The 22,447-nt window shown below is 42.6% G+C and overlaps 1 protein-coding gene and 1 long non-coding RNA gene across 2 annotated transcripts in view; one reads left to right on the top strand and one right to left on the bottom strand.

The window, feature by feature from the left end:
• Nucleotides 1-22,447, bottom strand: part of Skap1 (src kinase associated phosphoprotein 1) — a 286,838-nt gene that overhangs the window by 108,655 nt on the left and 155,736 nt on the right. The gene's annotated exons all lie outside the window — the stretch shown is intronic.
• On the top strand, nucleotides 4,765-20,835 carry LOC121141477. The gene is made up of 4 exons (XR_005878416.1): nucleotides 4,765-4,973; nucleotides 14,729-14,819; nucleotides 18,901-19,058; nucleotides 20,359-20,835. It is a non-coding gene; the product is annotated as an uncharacterized LOC121141477 (long non-coding RNA).

The raw sequence follows: 22,447 nt of genomic DNA, 5'->3' as shown, positions 1-22,447 counted from the left end.
TACTCCACCAAGGAAAATCAAGCTTCTCTGGTCCCCCCCCCCCCGCCCCTTAACTCCTACCAACAGCAATTAGGATTGGGGAGTGGGGAGAGAAAATGAATACGAAAATGCAAAAGCTGTTGAGAACCTCTCACTGGCAACATAACCCTGCCATGCCAGAGGAAGGTAGGTACTGAAGGCCCAGGCTGAATGGGCTGAAATGTTCATGGGTTCAGTGAGTAAAATGTGTGTGCTGTGTTTAAGGATGTAATGGGCTCTGATGAAGATTCTTAGAATCTAATAATGGCCTCTTTGGACTTCTTGTCTAATTAGTGGAATAAGGAGAGAGCCAGCTTGGAGCTGAACGTTGTTGCCCAAGATGAGGGAAAAAGGGATGGGGTTGGGGGAGGAGACAAAGCTGGAAGAAAAAGAAACCGGAGTGAAACAGAAGGAAAAGAACAGCCAGAGCTTTCCAAGCCATCCTCCTGAGCTGACAACTGGAGTTTATGCCTTGAAATATATGATAATAAGGTTTTATGGGAGTGAGCCCCAGGGACCTGAATGTCTCTCTGTAAACAACAGACTTCAGGGAAAAGCCAGGGTTTGAGTAATGTACTCAGTCTTGACTCATGATAAAAAAAAAAGGCAGAAAGCACTGGAGACAGGATATAATTCCCTTTATTCTAACTGTAGAGGCCCGAGTTGCAGGAAATGCCCTTTGAGGGCAAAGCCGATCGAACACCACTGTAGAAATACAGTCTGCTGGTGTGTAGACAGCGAGCTGGAGCTGCTGCAGTCTCAAAAACCTGAGGTCGCACGGGCAGAAGCCGGTTCAGTGTCGCCTGCCACCCTTAATGCACGGACGATGGATGCCTGGAAACCAAATGGTTTGTCTCCAGTGTGGCTGAGTGGCATTGCTGGAGGGACACAGAGTGACTTTATCCTTGAGGCGTGCGCTGTTTATTGCCCCCCTCCCCTGCAAAGGGTTAAATCTGAAAGGGCCCTTGTTCCCAGAGGACTACATTTCAGGCCCAGGGTACCTAGAGGATACCGCCAACTACATAGCAGGGAGGACGGTTTCCTTTGGAAACCAGGGTCAGGTAGAGCTCAAAGCTAGCCTTAAGCAAGTACTAAATGATCAAAATCCCCAGTGTACTGTGAGACAGAATCAGGTTGCCTTTAAAATTCTTCATCCTCAAAGACAATGGCTCTGTCCTCTCTCTCTTTTTAAAATAAACATGAGGTCATGGGACAGTAAAGTACAGCTTCTATTGGCATTAGTTCCACCTTATATATTAAAAAGGTATTGTGTCCAATCCCTCCAGGTCCAGGATCATAAGGGACCCTGTTTCTTGGTGGGAGGCAGTAATGTGAAAAGGTTACTTAGTCATCACTAGCCTCTAGCCATGCTGGAACACCACACATGGGGCTCCTCAACACAGGAAGTCAAAGCGAGGCCTGACCCCTGGATGAACTCAACGCATTTTCGGGCAAGGGGCCTGATGAATCTCTAGGGACAGAGCTCCTCTGTGCCTGTGTCTGTGTATTCGAGTTTACCCCTCCGTGTGCATGTGTGGAGGTGGGTGGTATTGACAGGGAGGAGGGTGTGAAGGGCCTGGATAATTATGAAAATTAGATCTTTTCCAGCAGGCTTCAAGCTCAATTTGGGCTGACAGCTCATGAACAGATCATCTGAAGTCTTAATAGGCCAACGCTGGCTCAGTAGTTGGGTGGTTAAACCCTGCACATTTGTGTCACAGCTGACATCGAAAGCAGCCCCAGATGCCTCCGATGGATGACGCAGATGAGCCTATGCTTAACATCCTTCCTCTCCAGGGAGGGCCCCACAGGCACAACAAAACAAATCTCAACTCACACTTAGAACTTTCGCCTGCCAAAGAAACATTCCAGAGTTCTTTTCACAATCAGATACCCAGTCGCAGAAACAGCACACGATTAATGAGGCAGTTTAAGAGATATTTAATATTGACATTTCCGAAATATTTCTGAATCCATCAATAAAAAATACATTCAAATGGTTTCTATTTCAAAACCAATTGGCTAGAAAAAACTGAGAGGTTTTTTTTCTTTCATTCTTTCTGCTTTTTGTGACTTGTCCCCAAAGTTCAGACTCTGCTGCCTTCTACATGTTGGTGGTCGATCTGCAGAAATGTCAAGGCTTCAAGGTTCCTGACACATCCTGAATTCTGGAAGAATGTGCTTCCCGAATATTCCTGATAATGGCCTGAGGACCACAGGGGTCAGTGGGCTGGGGAAGCCAGCATTTCCTGCTGGGAGGAGAACTGTGCCAGACACCTTAGAAGCAGTTTCTCACTATTCTCTGCATTTGCACTCTCTGCTTCTCCTTGAAGTCTCATATAGGGGAAAGAATAAACCAGCATCAGTAACCTGCTTGGCATCTGGCTTTCAGTGAAAGGCTCATCTGCCTCACCCCTCGGGCTTCTTTAACTGAATTAGCTGTATTAAGTGCCTTGGTAGCCCAGGGAATGAAGGAGGTGATCAGTGCCTGGGAAGGCATGTTAGCGGGGTATAATTCTGCCGGAGGAGAATGGACTCCCCGGCACATGGGCCTAAACTGCAGAGTAGCAAGGCCCTAAATCTCTGGTTGCAGATTTACAGCCTCCATTCTCCTTCTTTACTGCAAATACAATCCGGCAGTAATGGTCTAACACAGCAACACCATCACCGACCGGCTGATGGCTCGCATAAAAGCAATGTCAACCAAAAACTATGAGTTTATAAAAGGGAACAAACCCTCAACAGTGACAAGAACATGAAACCTATTAACAATTTAAACACTCTTCATTTTTTATATCCCACCTTGAAGCTATTATTGCTGATAGAAAGCTGCTCGGTGGAGTTAACCACTGCAAGGAAGGGTTAGGAGTCAGCTTAACTCTGAAGAGAAGAGGTGACATGGCTCGAATCATTTGATGCTGTGGTCAGAACCGTTGTTATTAGAAGCACTGCTTGATAACCTGTAACTCAAGAGAGAGTCTCAGGAAGGTGCAGGTGTGGTCTGTTTACACTCCGTTCTCAGGAAGTGCATTGGGTAAACACGGAACTGGGCTCACTGGTCTATTCAACACTACAAGGCATGGGCCTACACTTTGGAAACAACCTTAGCATATGTATTAGAGGAACTCATGGAGGTAAAATTAAGGCAGCTCTTGCATTATAGCATTCAGTGTTCACATGAGGCTCTGACTGCAGTGACAGTACTCAGGCCTTGAAGGGACGTTACTACTAGAGAGTCCCACTTTGAGAATCACCTCTACCTGGTCTTTACTGTAAGGTGTAACTTGTCACACACTATTACCTCCCAGTCTTTAGGTCACCAGATACAGAACTGTAAATAATCCATACAATTAACTGCAGTGTCTCCATTTAAAAATTTTAAATACTACTGCCGAATTCTCTGGAGATGCTCCCCTGGTAAAAATGAAGATAGGATCTTGTAGCTTTGGCTGTCCTGGAACTTGCTTTGTAAACCAGGCTGGCCTCCAACTCACAGAGATCTAAGTATCTCTGTTCCTAAGTGCTGGGGTTAAAGGTGTGTGCCACCACCTCCTGGCTAAAGATAGGATCTAAAAGGAGACACAGAAGCTTATTACTGGATGATTTACCCCTAAACAAAAGTTTCCCCTTTCTGTTCTGTAAATCAGACAAACTAATGGCAACAGAAAAGTTGTCCCTCTGTAATTCTGAACTCTGTGTGTGTGTGTGTGTGAGAGAGAGAGACAGAGAGACAGAGAGAGACAGAGACAGAGACACAGAGACACAAAGAGACACAGAGAGAGAATAAAGTTTGACAAACAGTTCATGTTTTAGACACAGGATTTTAAAAAAGAAAGAAATCTGGTTTTACTAAGGAGAAAAAAAATCCAGATTTAATAGATTCATAGATACCCATTCAGACAGTGCCACTGGAGTTAAAATCCTTGATTTACATATATTGTATCAATTATTTGAAAAATTCAATATAAAATTTCACCTATACTAATGGATCTATGGGAATCAAGAACAAAACCAAGGAAATATTCTGCAGTAAAATACCATTAATATATAGAAAACATGGTTTCAGCAATGTGTGAGCTGTTGTACTGTAAGACAGTTCTTAAAGTTTTGGCACTTTCAAAAATGAATGATTGTAGACTTTCTTAACCTGGACTGCCATAAGGAAGGGGATCATATCACCATGCTTATGTTACATGACACAACAGTTTTGATCTGAGCAGACACTGCGTTGGTTGGCTTTAAGGGTCTCCTTCTGTAGGAGAAGGAAAAAAAGCTGAGAGGCAGGAACATATAAAATCTAAATGAAAAACAGGAAGCAAGGAACTAACTAAATGAAAGTTATTTTTCTCCCCAGCAGGCAAGAAGTCGAGCTGGCATCACTCTAGTAGAATAGGGTCAGACAATGCTTAGCCTAATGGCCCACAGTGACCAGAACTAATATGCCTGAGCTTTCACAGTGGTTAGCAGTTAAGGAGGTAGCAAGAAGGCAGCAGGATGCTGGGGCTGCTTTCCTGGACCTATACAATCAACGCCAACGAAGCCTTTCTGCAGCTTGAGTCATAACCATAAATACTGCCCCATCCCCACATTCCAGTAACAAAGTCTTTCCTTCCTCCTCACTCTGAAACAAAGGGGACAACAGCGCTGTTGGGTGGGAACATCTTGAAATAAGCTATCATCCCCCAAATGGAAGGAAGTCACAGGGGAGACTGACGCCATAAAGGCAGGCCTATCCTATTGAAACCAGCAGATGGGGTCATAAACACTTCCTTCTCCTCCTAACAGCCACCAGGCAGCTTCGTCCTTAGCGGTAGCTTCCTGTCAGGTCATAAATACCTCTCACTCAAGCCTCACTCACAGCTGGGCCTTGCCAGGCACGTTTACTTCCTGTTAAGGGTTCACTGCGGCCAACAGACGTGGACCGGGAGGAGAAAGGAAGACGCTGCTGATGGCAGGTACTCGAGGAAGCCTGGGAACCCCAAAGAAGGGGTTTGGCTGGACCAAATGCTTAGCAACAGCCAGGAAGATGCACTTAAGAGGAAGATGCTGCCCCAGGAGACACAGTTCAGGGAATTTGTTTAAGATTACACACACAAACACAGGAAAAGAGCTGAAGAGTGTTGTGGGATTTTGTGCTTTTTACTACCGCAGCGTTTCTCAAGCGGTGGGTTGAGGCCCCTTTGGGGAATCACGTATCAGATATTGTACATTGGGATTCATAACGATAGCAAAAATATAGTTATGAAGTAGCAACGAAATAATTTTATGGTTGGGGGTCACCACAACATGAGGAACTGTATTAAAGGGTCGCAGCGTTAGGAAGTTTGAGAACCATTGATCTAGAGTGACCCTCAAGGGTATGTGGGTTCCTCTCATTTGCCTTTGGTTCTGGATCCTGTACCCTAAGCACAAATAGTGGGAAAGGAAGAATGTGGGCGTGGTTCCCACATAAAGGCCTTTGCTTGTGCCAGAGCTGGAGGAAGATTGTATACTTCACTTTCAGAATCTGGGCACAGGAAGGAGGCGTGGCCCCCGGCTCCCTTCCTTCCTGGACAGCAGCTTCATTCTTGTGAGAGCGCTTGTCTGAGGGATTATTGGTAGCTCACATGGTCTAGAAGATGGTGGCTGTTGCCCTCTTCCACTTGGCTACAGTAACTGCCCCTCTTGAGTTGTAGGGATATTTACCATTTTCCAAAAAAACAAAACAAAACAAAAGGATTTTTAGCATTTATAAAACCTAACCTACAATCTGATCTTTTTTCTTTTTTCCTGAGACAGGGTTTCTCTGTATTGTTTTGGAGGCTGTCGGTCCAGCCCAGCCTCGAACTCACAGAGATCCGCCTGCCTCTGCCTCCCGAGTGCTGGGATTAAAGGCGTGCGCCACCACCGCCCGGCCTACAATCTGATCTTTAATTAAAAAAATTACTATCACATTTGATGTGTTATTTATTTATTTATTTATGGAGTGGCTGTCAGAGGACAACTTGAGGGAGCTGTTCTCTCCTCCTATGTGAGTTTCCAGGATCAAAATCAGGTTGCTCAGCAAACCCTACCTACTGAGCCATTTCACTGGCCCTTGTCTCACTATTTTTGAGACAGGCTCTTGCTATGTAGCCCACAGACCAGGCTGGCCCAGAACTTGCTGTGTAGCTCAGACTGACCTCAAACTCAAGATGATCCTCATGTTTCCATTTCCTAAGTGCTGGAACTACAAGTACTATGTCCAGCTTCTTATTTGATTTTAATTTGTTTTGCAGTGTTGAGGATTGAATCTAGGCATTATGCTTGCTAGGCAGGAATTCCACTGCTGACCTAAAGCCCCAGCTTTAAAGTATTTTCAAAAAGCAGCATATTTATAAATACTTTTTTTTTTGAGACAGGGTTTCTCTGTGTAGTCCTGGCTGTCCTGGAACTCACTCTGTAGATAAGGATGGCCTCAAATTCACAGAGATCTGCCTGCCTCTGCGTCACAAGTGCTGGCACCTTGATGAATACATTTTTTTGAGACAGGGTCTTGCTATGTAGCCCAGGCTGCCCCCTCACTCACGTCCTCCTGCCTCAGCTTCCTAAGGCTAAGATTACAGGTATACTTGTTCTACTATGCCTGGCTTTATGATCACATTTTGATAAAGCAGTTATCACTTATTTTTACTTGTTTCACTTTTTTATTATACAGAGTCACATAAGGCCATTTCCATGCAAATGTACAATGTACTTAGCATATATTTCTCTCTCTGCCCCCACCTCATACTCCAAAGACTTCTTAAGTAGTAGTGACAGTGGCAAGCTGTTGTTGATTATAAATTTAAAGTGCCTTGGCTATGCGTTGACATTGATGTGCACTAGTTTAGTTTATTTTTTTGATTTTCATGTGTGATTTTACTGGGTAGACCTAAAAAGCTTTTAAGTTAGCACATATATTAATTATGAGTTGTATCATGATAATTCTATGCATGTATATATTTGATTACAATCACCCCATTACTCTCTGTTCCCTCCTTATGTTGGTCCCCTCCTTCTTCCCAAATAGTCCCCTTTTTCTTCATGTGCTTTAAGAGAATCTCAGGTAAGTGAGATGGCTCACTAGGTAAAGGGGCTTGCTGCTAAGCCGGATGACCCAAGTTCTATCCCTGGAACTCACACAGTGGAAGGAGAGAACCAACTCCTGAAAGTTGTCCTCTGACCTCCACACTCATACCGTAGAGCATACATAGGCTCATGTTTGCACCCACCAATAAATATGAAAAAGATTTAAAAATTCAATCAGGTATGTGAGAGAGAATGTGCTATTGACTTTCTGAGTCTAGCTTATTTCACTTAACAGAGTTCCATACTTTGTGACTTTAAAGAGACAAAATAAAGACAGCAGCAAGTTTACTGTTTCTTATTATTTTTGTATCAAATTTACTATGGTAATTGTAACAAATAGGTTTGACTCCCAGCCCTGATTGACACTTTACAGTCATGTGGTTTTGAGAGAGTTACCCCTCTGTGTTTTCATGTCTTCTTCTATATACCTGCTACAGTGACAACCCCATTTCTCATGTAGCTCACTGAGAACAAAGGTCACTGTCAGGGATCTGCACACCTTTAACTTTGTGCAGAAAGAAAGGCTTAGGCAATTTAGTCACTTGAATGCTACTGAAAGCCAAAGACACTGATTATATTCTTGAGCTTAAGTTGAACCTCAGACCTCAGACTAGCTTTCCTTCACAGTTCCCTCATTCCTCCCCCTCCAAGAGTCACCCTTGCGAAACTAGAGTGGCTGGTGTTTCCTGAACACACCTTGCATTTCTCCATGCTGTCTCTTTGTAGATGTAGCCCCAGTGCTCTGGAACCTTCTGTTCCTACTTCTAGCCTCCTCTGTCTGCCAGTACAAAGGGTATCCTAGCACACATCCATTATTTCATCTTATCCTTCAGGGTCTCTTTTTGCAGTGCCTTCATGAACTGTGAGATTCTGGGCTAGAGGAGATTCATTCTTTTTTACTTAAATTTTTTTTGTGTATGAGTGTTTTGTCTGCATATATGTCAGTGCATCATGTGTGTGCTTAGTGCCCATGGAGGCCAGAAGAAGGTGTTGGACCTTCCTGGAAGTTACAGACAGTTATGAGCCATCATGGAGATGCTGGGAATCAAGCACAGGTCCTCTAGAAGAGGACAGTGGTCTTAATCACCAAGCATCTCTCCAGCCCTGGAGCAGGAAGAATTTTCAAATGGTCTGGGCTCAGGATATTGCTCAGTGGCAAAGTGCTTTGTACAAGCTAGTGTTAGTATTCAGGCATCTGTACTGGCCTGCCCTTGGGGTTCTGACAGGATACGTGCTCAGTTGCAGCCACCAAGAGCACCACCTGTGCACATTTACTACCTTCCCTTTTTAAAATGGCCTTGCCCACCCCTCTGCCTGCCTGCCTGCCTGCCTGTCTGTCTGTCTGCCTGTCTGTCTGTCTTCTGTTCCCCCTTCTCCTGCTGCTCCTGTCTCTGGAGGCCAGTCTCCCCCCTCCCCTTTCCTCTTTTTATGATCCCTTCCACTAATTAAAAAACTCCTCTGCTTGAACCCTGATGCGTGTCATCTTTCTTTTGCTCTGCTTTTCTTCAATTATAACAGCTAGAGCACCCGAGTTTGGGTCCCCAGAATCTATGCAAAAGTCTGGGCACAACAGCACACATTTGTAATCCTAGCTTTGGTGGGGCAGAGATAGTCTAGCTGGATTGGTGAGCTTCAGGCTCATTGAGGAACTCTGTCTCAAAAAAATAAGAGCAATTGAGGAAGATGCCCAGTGTCAACCTCTGGCTGCCAGCGTGTGCGTGCACACACACACACACACACACACACACACACACACACACACACACACGGACGGACGGACAGACACGGACGGACAGACAAGGGAGAGAGAGAGAGACAGACAGACAGAGAGAGAGAGACAGACAGAGAGAGAGACAGAGACAGAGAGAGAGACAGAGACAGAGAGAGACAGAGACAGAGACAGAGAGAGACAGAGAGAGTAAGTATAAAAACTTTTCCTAAGACCTGTAGAGGTAAGGCTATTTGCCCAAAGACACCAAGCTGCCGTGCTGGCCTCCCCAGGCTGTGACTTACAGCACATACCACACACCCTTCTGAGATAGTCCTTTGAGCTCACCTCAGTATCTCTCCCAGCCCCATCTTGTACTTTTGACAGAGTACTTAGAGCCTGTAACCAGGAAACACTTGGTAAATATTTGCTGAATTAAGGTGCAAATGTGAACAAAGAGGACGCTAGCCTTTCCCACCCTGTGGACTCACACTTCTCACAGCTCAGAGGTCTCTCTGAACTCACACTTCTCACAGCTCAGAGGTCTCTCTGAACTCACACTTCTCACAGCTCAGAGGTCTCCCAGCTCTCTGAACTGAACCATCAATACAAGTGCAAAATAAAAAACAAAATGGCTCTATGTCTGTAGAGCATCCTGGACAAAATATGATACACTCCCAGGAGTTCCCCTGCTTTACAAACGTCTCTGAGCACCCCCACAAGCATTTCACCACCAGGTATGCACGAGAGCGCCTGGACCCATCCTTGAGGAACAAGGTGATCAGAATCATGCCTTCAATTAACTGCAGTGTCTTGGGAAGGGAGAACTGTACACAACACAACTAGAGAGCCACTAACTAAGCACCGCAGAAGCGTGAGCCCATGATTGACATCGGATGCACAAAAAAGGCACAGAGGCTAAGGAAGTGGCAGGATGATGCCAACACCAGGGAGCGGGGTCTGGTGCTGTGTCTTTTATGGGCTTCACTTTGCAAACGAAACCCAGTGTTTCTGACTTGTCGCCCTCTGCCATTCATTTCTTTGCTCCATCATTTAGGATGGCTTCTTTTTTCCCCCATGGAAGTTTTAGTGATTGCTCTACCATTACCACAGACAGACATGGCAGTACCATCCGGGGCTTTTTTAACTTCAGTGCTTTCATCTCCTTTTCCTTCTAATGAAGTCAGGAATGAAGGAACCTGTATGCTGTCAGTGTGTACACGGGACACAGCAGCTGCCTTTCAGTTTTGCAATGTAGTTCTTCTTTGTTCCCAGAATCCCTCTGCACAAATTTCCCCAGTGATAGAAATCTGTTATAATATTGTCTTTTATCATGCTAATTATAATCTATAATTGTTATTTATTGGTTTAATTCTTTTTTTTGAGATAGGGTTTCTCTGTGTAGCTTTGTAGACCAGGCTGGCCTCGAAATCACAGAGATCCAACTGCCTCTGTCTCCCGAGTGCTGGGATTAAAGGCGTGTGTCACCACTGCCTGGCTATTGGTTTAATTTTTTATTGTCAGCTTTCCCAATAGGACACAAAATTCTATGAGGACAGGGGCCTCAGGTATCTTGTTTCTTTACAGTGGCCATTCACAAAGAGGTTACTCAAATGATCAAGAATATCAGTGGTGGCACATGTCTTTAATCCCAGCACTTGGGAGACAGAGGCAGGTGGATCTCTGTGAGTTCAAGACTAGCCTAGTCTACAGAGAAATTTCTAGGACAGCCAGGGCTTCATAGACAGACCCTTTATCAAAACAAACAAAAACACAGAAAGAACCAAAAACAACAACAACAAAAAACCCCAACCCAAACCAAAATAAAATGAAAAGGCAAAGAAGTCATAACAAAGAGAGCAAATGGACAAACCTTACCGTATAGAGTTTAGTAGCTACATTTTAATCCATTTATTATTAGTGGTATTAGTATTGGTTTTTTGAGACAAGATCTCCTATAGCCCGAACAGCCTCAAGCTCACTACTTAGCAACTAAACACACACCTAGCCCTTATTATTATTATTTTTTGAGACAGCATCCTCCTTTGTAGCTTACTCTGTCCCTGAATTCTATATAACAGAGGCTAGACTGGAACTCCTGGATTCTTCTGTCTCAGCCTCTTGAGTGCTGGGATTACAGGCATGTGCCATCACATCCATCTTTATCCTTATTCTTACAAGAAGAATGGCCCCCACAGGAACAAGTAGACCTTTTACTTTAAAAATTATAGCCAGGTGTGGTGGTGCACATCTTTAATCCCAGTATTTAGGAGGCAGAGGCAGATGGATCTCTGTGAGTTTGAGGACAGTCTGGTCTACATAGAGAGTTCCAGGACAGCCAGTGTTACACAGAGAAACCCTGTCTCAACCAAAAATATTAGTGGTACTCCTTCATTAAATAATTAGTGAACACTTTCTCTGTAAGGAGTGTGCATTAAGAACAGTAGGTAGGAACTAATGTTATGATTTTTTGGGTGAAGGTGCATGCCACCAAGCTTGACAATCTGTGTTTGACCTCTAGAGCCACATAGTGGAAAGAGAGACTTGGTCTCTGTAATTTTTTCTTTGACCTTTATTATGCATGCTCATGTACACACACACACACATATGCACACACATGCACACACACGCACGCACGTGCGCACACACACAGTACATAAATAAATGTAGAGAAGAAAGAAAAACAAAAACTGCAGGAAATGAGAAGTTTAAGATGTAATCCTTGGCCTCAGGAGGCCTTTGTGATTATAGCAATACAATAATAACATAAAACAGCAAATGAGGGACCAGAGAGAGGCCCAGCAGTTAATAGTGCAGGCTGCTCTTGTAGAGGACCAAGGTGCAACCCAAACACCCATGTGGTAGCTCATAACCATTTGTAACTGCAGTTTTAGGGCACCCAATGCCCTCTCTTGGCCTCCCTGGAGACCAGGCACACACATGGTACATAGACATACATGAAGGCAAAATATCCACATAGAAAAAAACAAATCTAAATAAAAACAAAACAAAAATCCCAGAAAAATGACAAATCCAGAGACAGTGATGAAGTTAACACGTGTTCTTAGAAGGGAGAGGGCTGGGAGGAAGCGCTGCCTGTGAGTTGTTCTGGCTGAAGATAAATTCATATCAATGAGAAGGTTCAACAGAGAACTTAAAAGAGAATCACACACCCAAAACAAGCTGCAGCATTTCCCAAGTCCAGCTTATAAAACTGAACTGGAGAATATAAATGTGTTAAGGCCCTCTAGTAGACAGTGGCTTGTCAAAGCCGAACAGTTCAATTAGACTACTGGACTGGCCCCCGTGGCGAGTTTTTAATGGCTTTATGTATGTTTAATCACATACAGTTGGTCTGGGCTCTCTCAGTGTCAGTCCCATTAGAATTTGAAAGGTCAAGTTTCCAAAGCCTAAAAAAAAGTGATTTAGACTAGAAATGCCAACTTAACCTTAACCACAGCTAAACCATGCTGTAATGGCACTGGAAATCATGCCTCATATAAAACACACTGATAAAATGAGGCTAAAACATCATCATTCTTTCCCGAGGTTATATTTTAAAAAAAAAAGTAAGATTGAAAAATCACAATTTGAATTTGGCTATGAATTATGGCTCCCTGATAGCTGTTGACACATATCGCTTATCTGGGAGCAGACAAACGCCTCGTCAGGTATAGCAGAAGTCTATGAAGACCTCAGAACACAGAAAGGGAGTCATCTACTGAAAAAAACACAGATTGGTTACAGCTCGGAGGGTGAGAGGGCACTCTATCGAGCCTCGGGAGCCCACTTGCTGGGGCCCCCGCTTTGCACCTGCACATCTGGACAGAGTCCCTTCCCTTTGCAGAACCTCCTAGCTCCCCTCCTCTTCCCTCAATGTTTGTATCTGCTCTCATTGACTGCATTTTACGTTTTATACTAAAACGAGTCTCAACTGTTCTACTCTATGGTTATTCGTGGGATCATTCTTCCCTCATTTTTTAAATTCGTCCCTCTCCCTAGCCAACCGAAAGGTCAAACACTAGCTCAAACACACAATCCTCTCCTTCTCCTAAAACAAACAAAACCAAATATTCCGGGGCATTGTTTATTTAAAATCATCATTCTTTATAATCATCTCAGTGATAGACCCCATCAAGCAGGAACTGCAGTTTCATTTTTGATAGTTCCACACCTGCAGACATAGAGGGGATTAAAAAGTGGATTAAGAAATGTCACCATAAAGCAGGCGGAGTCCCCAGGGAGAGGGCTTGGGAGACAAGTAACTTAGTGTCTATGGAAGGTGCCAAATGGCAATAAAACCAAAATGGGAAACCATGGAAATAAAATAAGTGTGCATTAAAAATATATTTGGGCCAGCTCCTCTGTGCTTGTGTTTCGTAATATTAACTGTTTAAACCTGCTTAAAATGAGAGCTCTGAGTTCTCAAAATCCTTTAATTCGGTTAAGCACCCGCCACCCTGAAAGGACTCCACGGCATCCCATAAAACATTATTTATCTGAGTGCGTTAACTGCACGATACTGTAATTTCCAGAATAAATGCTGGGTGTAAATTGTTGTTTATGTTGGATGCTGACTGTCTTTACGAGAAACAAAGTGAAAACGGAATCTTCACAGCTTTATTTCTTCCGTTAAAGTCGATTCTGCAGCAGGAAACATGCCTGGTGGAGTTTCTTAATGAACACTTATAAAGACTGTTGGTTAAAACCGAGTCTATGGAATCACCTCCAAACGCATGCCCTCTTTTAGTCTGCATTCTTTTCATTTAAATCAAGCCAAATTAAAGGGAAGTAGCACCCCTCACATGGTTACAGTTAAGGGTCTGCCAGCATTTTTATGCAAAGCCTTGTTGTAAGAAGTGTATAACTCGAACGGAATGAGAAAAAAATTAAACAAATGGAGCCAGAGCAAACAAACAACAAAAAGATGAAGCTTTAGCACAAAGGAAGGCCACCTGGAAAGGGACTGTTTTTATTCATCTCTAATGACTTTTAAAAGTCTGTCTGGGGGCGAGAGATATAGACATCCTAATGATTCAACACATTAGGTTGGGATTTTCTTGGTTTTTCTAAAATAATCATTTTCAAAAGCGTTTCAACCATAAAATTGATTAAAACATGAACTTCTCTGTGTGCCTGGGTTTCCTAGAGGACATTAGATATTACAGATTTCATTGCCCTGTCTGACCCCCACCCCCACCCCGCCACGCACAAAACACACAACGAAAATAATTCCCCTTTCTTCCAAACAGAACTCAAGTCATGGAGCAGTTAAGAGGGTCTGAAGGTCAAATGTGGATAGGACTGGGCAAAATTGTAAGATTTTTCTTCGTGAGTTGATGAACACTCAGTAATTTGAAATCTCCCAACTCCAGAGCCAGAGTCTCCATATGAGTGGGCGGTTTTTCCGTGCGCACAACGAAGTCAGTGAACGTTTCTCCCAAAGAGCAGTGATTGCACACATTTGAAAGTCCAGAATTTACCGTGCCCTCGAAGCAGCTGCTCTTACCTGATAAAAGTCAGGATGCTTCCTGAGCGATTATGACTTATCAGGTCAATGACCAACACACTATAAAATAGATTCTAACAGCCCCCAAAGGGTTGGTATAGACTCCTGAGTAAATAATATATGAGAGAGAGAGAGAGAGAGAGAGAGAGAGAGAGAGAGAGAGAGAGAGAGAGAGAGAGAGAGAGAATGACCTGGAGAGAGAATGAATGACCTGGAGACCTGGATTGTTTAGCTGTTATGGGAAGGCAAGATCCTGTGTTTTCTACAGTGTTTTTCAAGACCAAAGTCCAACTAAAGAGATGGTCATGTTGGGGGTGGGGCATAACAGCTCTAAAGGGTTTTCTGGTATTTGCCTCTCTTCTATGTAAATCGGCTACTCATTGCTACCTTTTTTGTGTTCACAGGTTCATCTGAGGAGGAAGCCGACCATCTCTGAGAAAGTCTACTCATCCTTATCATGAATGCTAAATAGAAGAGCACCATGATATCATTGTGGTACCTTGCTCTACTCAAGGACAGGGCTGCCATTCAAGATGTTCCAGTGAACTTAAAGAAATTCAAGGGGTTTTAGCATCATGACAAAAATGGTCAAAGGACTAAGATTGTGTGTGTGTGTGTGTGTGTGTGTGTGTGTGTGTGCATGCGCAGGTAGAGATGCTTATAACCAAGCTAGCATGAGGAAGGAAATTTGATCTATCTACTGTGCTTAAGACAAGTTTTCCTAATTGCATCAACTTCCCTGGAGGTTTCAGCTGCTTTACTGCAGTTTGACAGTGTCTATAGTTGGAATTGTATTTGCTTGCTGGTCTTGGAAACTGGACACAAACTGCTGCTTAGAGGTTTATTTATTTACTTAGTTTTTATTTTATTTTATTTTTATTTTGAGACAGGGTCTCTCTACATACCTTTAGCTGCTCTGGAACTGACTATGTGGAGTAGGCTGCCCTCGAACTCACAGAGATCTGCCTGCCCCTGTCTCTCGAGGGCTAGGATTAAAGGCAATTGCCATCACACCTGGGTTGCTTAGGTTTTAAGACCACAGAATGAGTAGCATCATCCCGGCTCCTAGTAGAGTCCTATCTTAGGTCCTCCAGTCGCTTCCCAGGTAGATCTTGATGTAAGCACAGGGGTTTCAGATCCTGAGCTACCCTAGCTCTCACCATGGGTGAGGGAGGCATGGGCCTTTCTCTGGAGATTCACCAGAGCAGAGTAGAAGAGAAAAAGGCCTGAGACTAAGGCTGAGGCAAGAGTGAAGTGTTCCCACAAGGCCCCGTGGGAGTCCAGTGGGTCGCTTACGCATCTAACTTTTAAAATGTTATGCAGACTAATTTTTGAAGGAGTCAGACTTGGGTTTCCAAGGCATAGCAAGAATGATAATGAAGCATGGGACGATAAGGAAGGATTCAGAGAGTTTTCCCAGGGCTGAGAATAGGGTGTTTTCTAGACAACCCACACTACATGACTCAAGACAGTGCTACCCATTTTATGAGCAATGGTTTCATTTCCCTCCAAAGTTACACAAGTGGCATTTCTTGGTGTGATTTTATAGAGATCACATAATGGTGGCCGTGCTCTCCAAGGTGATCCAAATTAGGTGTGGGTTAGGATGGCTACAAGGGACTTCTTTTAGGCATAGCTGTCAGCCCCATCTTTTCCCTCCTAACCTGGACCCTGCTGTGTTCTCTAATGTCCCTCTAATATATATCCGTGGAAGGGACCAGAGCCAATGTAGTCCCGCACTTTTCCTACATCCCTTGGAGAGATCAAGACATGCTTTAGCTGTCACCAAAGAGAGGCAAAGGAGCAGAGTTCAGATAAACTTTTGATAAAGTGTCACAGCAACCCCCTCGTCAGAAGGTAGGAAAGGTCACACAGTAAAAAAAATAATAAGAAAATATAACTGCTTTCTTATGAGGGAAATATTATGAGTTCTTCCCCTTTTCCAGCTTTTATGGAAGGAGATTCTGCCAGTTCCTTCAGAAAAAAAGAAGAAAAAGTAGTTTTAAAATGAGATTATGCACCTTCAGGGTGCCATTAGGAAGTTTTACTGTACTGAGATGACATGGAAGCTCTGGAATTAATATCCCTGAGATGCTTCAAACCTGCAATAGCAATTATTGTACTACGTGTCCCTGGATAAATAATAGGGCCATTCAACTAATTAGCTTCAATGATTTCAGCTCCCTGTAAATTCTCTCTCACTCGGCTATAAAAATACACTAGGAAAACTTTCGGTAAGAGAAAGTTCTTTTTTGGAGATGTTTTCTTTTCATTCCCCCCTTGAATTCATAATGCACAATGTGACACCCACTTCCAAGCACCAGTGTAGAACAGTATATACAAAACCAGAGCATGATCCATTGCCCCAGGCCACTATTGAACATATTGATTTACATCTTTAATTTTTGGCTTCCACAAAAAGCATAAATAAATATTTTGAGTAACCAGCTTCTTGATACACAGTGTAAGCAATATTATCTTCATGGACCCTAGGACACAAACCCCAAGTACACATATACACATATCCAAAGATAAACACAGGGATTATTTATATCCATACTCCAATACATCAAGACTATGTTATTTTACAAATTTGACAGCACGTTAGCTTCCCCGATGGTTTGCCTAGAACATTGGTTCATTCTTTTGCACTGACGGAAGACCTGCTAGATCCCAATTGGATGGGATCTTCTGTATATTGATTTGCACAAATGCAGTATCGTTCCCTCTTAAAGCAACAAAGATTCCCCTCTACTTCTGTCACCTAGAAATAACATTGAATTCTGTATTTCTGGGTGGTAAGAGTCTAAACTTCCATAATACATGCAATTCTAACACCATGATCAACGGCCTGAAAATTTTCCATATGGTTCAAGAGACCTGAACTTTTGTTAAATTTTGTGTGTTTGTTTTCCTTCTCCTTTGGGTAAGCAGTGGAGGTTTCTTCTTTTCCCTTCCTGGAAACCTCTACTCAAGAAAATGAATCTGAAGCTCCTCCCATGCACGGGCTAAGCCCCTCCTTCAAATGCCCGACGTCATCACTGAGAGGCCAAGGGAGCTGGTGGGAGGGGCTGTAGAAGATGCTCCATCCTTGGTGAAGAAATGACGAGGAAAAAGAGTCTGACGCCTCTTCATGAGCTTGTCTTTAATTAACAGAATATAATTATAATTAAAGCCAGACAAAATGACTGGATGTTAAATTAGAATTATGTCTAGCAGTGCAGGCGGCAGCTGTCTGTTTGCAGTCATTAAATGCGACCTGCACCACTTTCCGGGTCTCCCGCTTTTCTTGGCTACTTATGGGCAACTTCTTTCCTATTTTTTGCCACACACAAAAAAGGACTTTTCCTTTTATGTAGTAATACGCATCAAATACATCTGTAAAGGAAAACGGTGGCATATTAAGACGAAGAACACAGTCTGATAGAAAGGGATACATAAAATCAAAACCACTTTGACTTTCTTCTAAAACTGCATGATCACTAAATTCAACACGATTCCCTTAAAGTGGATGATCATGGGATCTAACAGAAATTAATTTTCCAATTAAAAATTCAAGTGTTAAAATGCTCCTTCATGTAAAATATGGCCTGTAGACTTTATAGTTCTTGTTATACATCTGTTCCATGTCAGTCAAACATTCTGGTCTCTCCCCTCAGATATACACCCTAAGAGCTACCCAGATTTGTAGCGTCAACCCCATCATTTTTCTTCGGAGGAGATCTGCAGCCTCAGCTTATGAGAAATGCAGTCTGCTCACCCTGGGAGAATATAAGTCATAACGTTTGTTTTGGAAATCTATTTTACCCAATATTTCTCAATGAAATAAATTGTATAAATGAAATAAAACTGACACTGCAATATTTACTAAATCACCACTGCGTGTGCAGTGCTGAACACCCTGGCTACTATTGGCTTCTCTCTCCTGTTCAGCTTAACAGGCGGCAGAGCAAAGGACAAAGCTCCTTCCAAGATGCATTTTTAAATCAATGTAAATAAGCTCATAAGACAGCCAGACTTCTGTCCTTACTGGTTATCCAGTTATCCTCGCTGTGCGTGTTATCCTTCCTTTATCCTCCTTGTAGAAACACGTATTCTCCAGCTTACCAAAGTGTATGTGCGTGTGTGTGTGTGATTGCATGTACATATGTGTGCATGTGCATGTATCATGTGTATGTATGAATATGTGTATATTATATTATATACACATTATATGTGTATGTGTTATGTATTATGTCTTTGTGTATGCCTGAATATATGTACAGAACTAGGAAAAGGAGATCCAGAGAGTAAAGAGAAATATTTTAAGTCAAGCAATTCCATATAAAGTACATAAAAGCTCAAATATTATGGTCCTAATAATATAAAATAATATAAAAAACTCTAAAATAATTGACCTTCATAGTTGAAAATAGGTCAATGGAAATGGGGTGTGGACAGAAGGAAACACATAGCAAAAAAAGTGACTTTAATATCAAGTGTACACAAACTGGAAACAAACACATTTCTAGGGTCCTATACCAGGGTGTGTTCCTCTGGGCTGAGGCCTCACATGGTCATATTTTTGAATTGACAGTGAAGGACACGAGCCCTACTTGGGCACCTCAGTCTTCCTTACACGGCTCTCGGCAGTGCACTCCAAACTTCATGTGGAGGAACTCCCCTGTTCTCCACGGAGCCCTTTCAGCTGACAGGGTGCAGGGCTGATGTGCTCATCACTACTGAGGAAGTCTGGTAAGGATGTTGCCTATTACGAAGGAAGGGGAGAAAAAGTGGGACCTGTGAGGGCTTCTTTGGCCATGGGTGGCAGTGAAGGAAAGGGTTGACCTATAAATAAAGGTATTTCTAGAAATGGTAAGTGGGTGTGCATTATTAACGACTGTAAAATACGTTTCAATATGGGGAGGAAAGTGGCCACATCTCAAGACGGAATGGAGTTAGGACCGCAGTCACTCTGTCCAAACACTGTTGAACACTCTTGTGATTTTGGAAATCACCAAATACCCCCATAAACTCAGAGGGTTTGTAGAGTTACTAAGTTCTCACAGGAATGATAATGAAGATTTGACATTTAGTGAAGATAACACTAATAATAAAATAACCACAGGGTGTTATTTTGATAATATCAAATATTTAACCCATACATGTTATATTTATCTAGCATATTATTTAAAAATATTGTGTCAATAGCTATCTTACAAAATGTAAATGCGAGTCTTGTCACCTATGGCATCTGGAAAGTGCTGTCATTTGCTCAAGATTGAGGAAACTTAACAGATTCCTGACTGACTATACCCTATCATTAAAAAAAACGTAAAAATATTTTAACATCCCACAGATAGATGAAGGTATCCACTCACACAAACGCTTGCCCAGTCCCAGACTCCATAGAGCTCAGTGAATTTCCGTATATTTAGAATGGCCATTCTGAAGCCATATTGCTTCCCTCACTATTCTCTATCTTATCCAGTAGCTGTGTTCTCTGTTAATCCATTTTGGGGCTCAAAAAAGCTTCTCTTTTCATAGTTACCTGCATCCCCAAATATCTACACAAATGTTATTTAGCCACTTGCTCTCAGACACAGATCTTACATGTGAGCTATGTGTGAAGTTACAGTTGGGACAGCAATACAGGCAGGGTTAAAGATGGCCCAAACATCCGGTGACAGGTGGTTACGGAGTTCAGACTCAGAACTCACATGCAGTTTCATTACGAAGGGTATTTGATGTATGCCCATGGACACTCAAAACATTTGCTGGGGACTCACCAAGAAGGGAAGGATGAACACCCTCTCCTCTTTGTCCTTCCCCCATCTTTCTTCCTCCCCTTCCTCCCTTCCTCTCCTCACTCCCTTCCTTCCTTCTGCTATGTAGATGGGAGATTTAGTCTAGCCGCCTGAATCTGAGGGTCTCTCATACTGCTCATAACAAGAATCAATTTTTACTGCCGTAGAAGATAATAATGGTAATAACGCCATGGAAAAAACCTACCATGACCGATAACTATAACTTATTATGTCCCTTTAAAAAATAGCTGTCGTGTATGGGGCTTTCTTCCTTCTTGAAGCGGAGTAAGGAGCTGATGCCTGGGGCCTCTGTGGCCGTCCATACACTCTCTGAGAGCTCGCACGAGCCGACCTGCCATAGATGAAGAGCTGCTTTGAGGACACAGAAGAATGAGAAAAGGGATTCAATGCTGGGAAACTGAAGAGGACAGTCACCTTCTGCCCCCTCCTTCCTGTGCCATGTGCCAGCAAAAAGCCCTGTCAATGTGGCACGCCGGTGCTTTATTGTCCCGATTCTTGGCCATTTACCGGGGTGCTCTTATCTAGTAAATCATCAGGGTTCCCAACAGGGCTGTCCCACAATCACGCTTTTGATGCTAACATTTCAAAGATCTTTGTTCACCTGAGTAACAACTGGAAATCGCCTTCCACAAATCCTGCTCTGTTCTTCTATCTGTCAGAGGGGGGCATAAGATATAAAGCCGTGTATCATCCTGGTACACAGATGTCCACGTGCTTAGCGAGCTCACCTGGTTTCTGTGTCACGTGAAAGGATGGCCCTTATAAGACAAATTATATTCCAGCCACTTTCAAATGACGTGGATTCACCAAGCACAGTTGATTTTCATATATGGAAGCCCTCCTTAAAGCATGACTGGGCAACAAAGGAGTTTAAACCTCACTCTGCTCTGTAACACACTATTACTAATAAGATTTAGATACGTTACTGGGTCCAGCAAGGAAACCTGAGTGACTTGCAGTTTCTCTAGATGAAATTTAAAAAAATCTTTAAAAGGACATGCAGCATACAAATACAATCAGATGGCATCAGGGGCTATATAAAAGTGTGGATATAGCATTGCCCATGCACCAGCCACTGACATGTGCCTGGAAAGGACTGGTTTTTCTTCTCACAGACAAGTATGCTATAGCAACTGAACATAAACAGCCACAGAGTTACAGCTGCTTGTAAAATGTCACAGACATGGGAAATTAGATAGTATTGAGGTTTTAGAAAAGAGCAGCCCTCTCTTTTTAAATCGTGGCTTGGCATTCAAGAGAAAGAATAAGGCCCTCTCATTGTTAATCATGTGTATTTCCCTAAGTATTCACACCTACAGTGTGACCCTGAAGGTTTTCCATATTCACACTGATTATTTAACACTTTCTGAAATAATTGTAAAAATGGAGGCTAGTCATATTGTCTGAAGATTGAGAAGGATGAGGTAGATGAGGTTTGGGGAATAATTAAAATTTTAGGCAGATGCTTAGATGCCCATAATTTTTTTTAAATGGGAGACTCTACAGAGCAAACTACATAAATGAATCAAGCGAGGATTTCCAGTTAAATACGGGAAGACAGTGCAATATACTTTTAGTATGTTGAATAAAATGGAGAATAACCTATATTAAAAAGCACATAACAACGTCAAGCCTTTAAGCTTCCAGCCAGAGGATCTGTAATAAAATGAAATCATTAGGCAAAGAGTGGTCACTGTGATGACAAGAAGAAAAAAATAACTCAAAATCCTCATATCTGTTATTATATTAGAACAGTTCACGTTTTCTACATAATAACACTGGGCATTAAAGAGCCATTTCCACACACCTTATTATTATTTATGAAATTACAAGTACACACGGTGTCTGATAACTCATCTCTCTGTATTAAATAGGAACATACATTGTTTTTTAAAATGCCTGCCTTTTACAAGGTGCTGGGTAACAGCTTTCCATGGCACAATCACGTGTGCATTATATAGCACGCTTTATAAGAAGTTATTAAGGGTTATGACTACAGCAACATAGTCCTAATATAAATATGAGTGAAACATTTAGGAATGGGACTCTCACTTAGGCTGTTCTCCCATAATTTGTAGCAACACAATTATCATAGAGGAAGACATACCACATTTACAGAAAAAGCCATTTCCACCAATGTCAGTAAAAAAAAAATTCTATAACATGGGTGTTTTCCTAGCAATTTCATAAAAACCCATGCTTTTATAAACAAGGGAAGAATCCACAATGCCACCTACAGTATTTTCCACAGTAATCTTGCCTTGCATGGCAGGGAAAATCAGCTTTCTTTGAAAAGCCAGGTGCATGTAAATTTCA

The sequence above is a fragment of the Mesocricetus auratus genome, unplaced genomic scaffold (assembly GCF_017639785.1).
Source record: "Mesocricetus auratus isolate SY011 unplaced genomic scaffold, BCM_Maur_2.0 Super-Scaffold_100007, whole genome shotgun sequence".
NCBI lineage: Eukaryota > Metazoa > Chordata > Mammalia > Rodentia > Cricetidae > Mesocricetus > Mesocricetus auratus.
The sequence above is the reverse complement of the archived record's forward strand: the minus strand, read 5'-3'. Positions and strand labels throughout refer to the sequence as shown.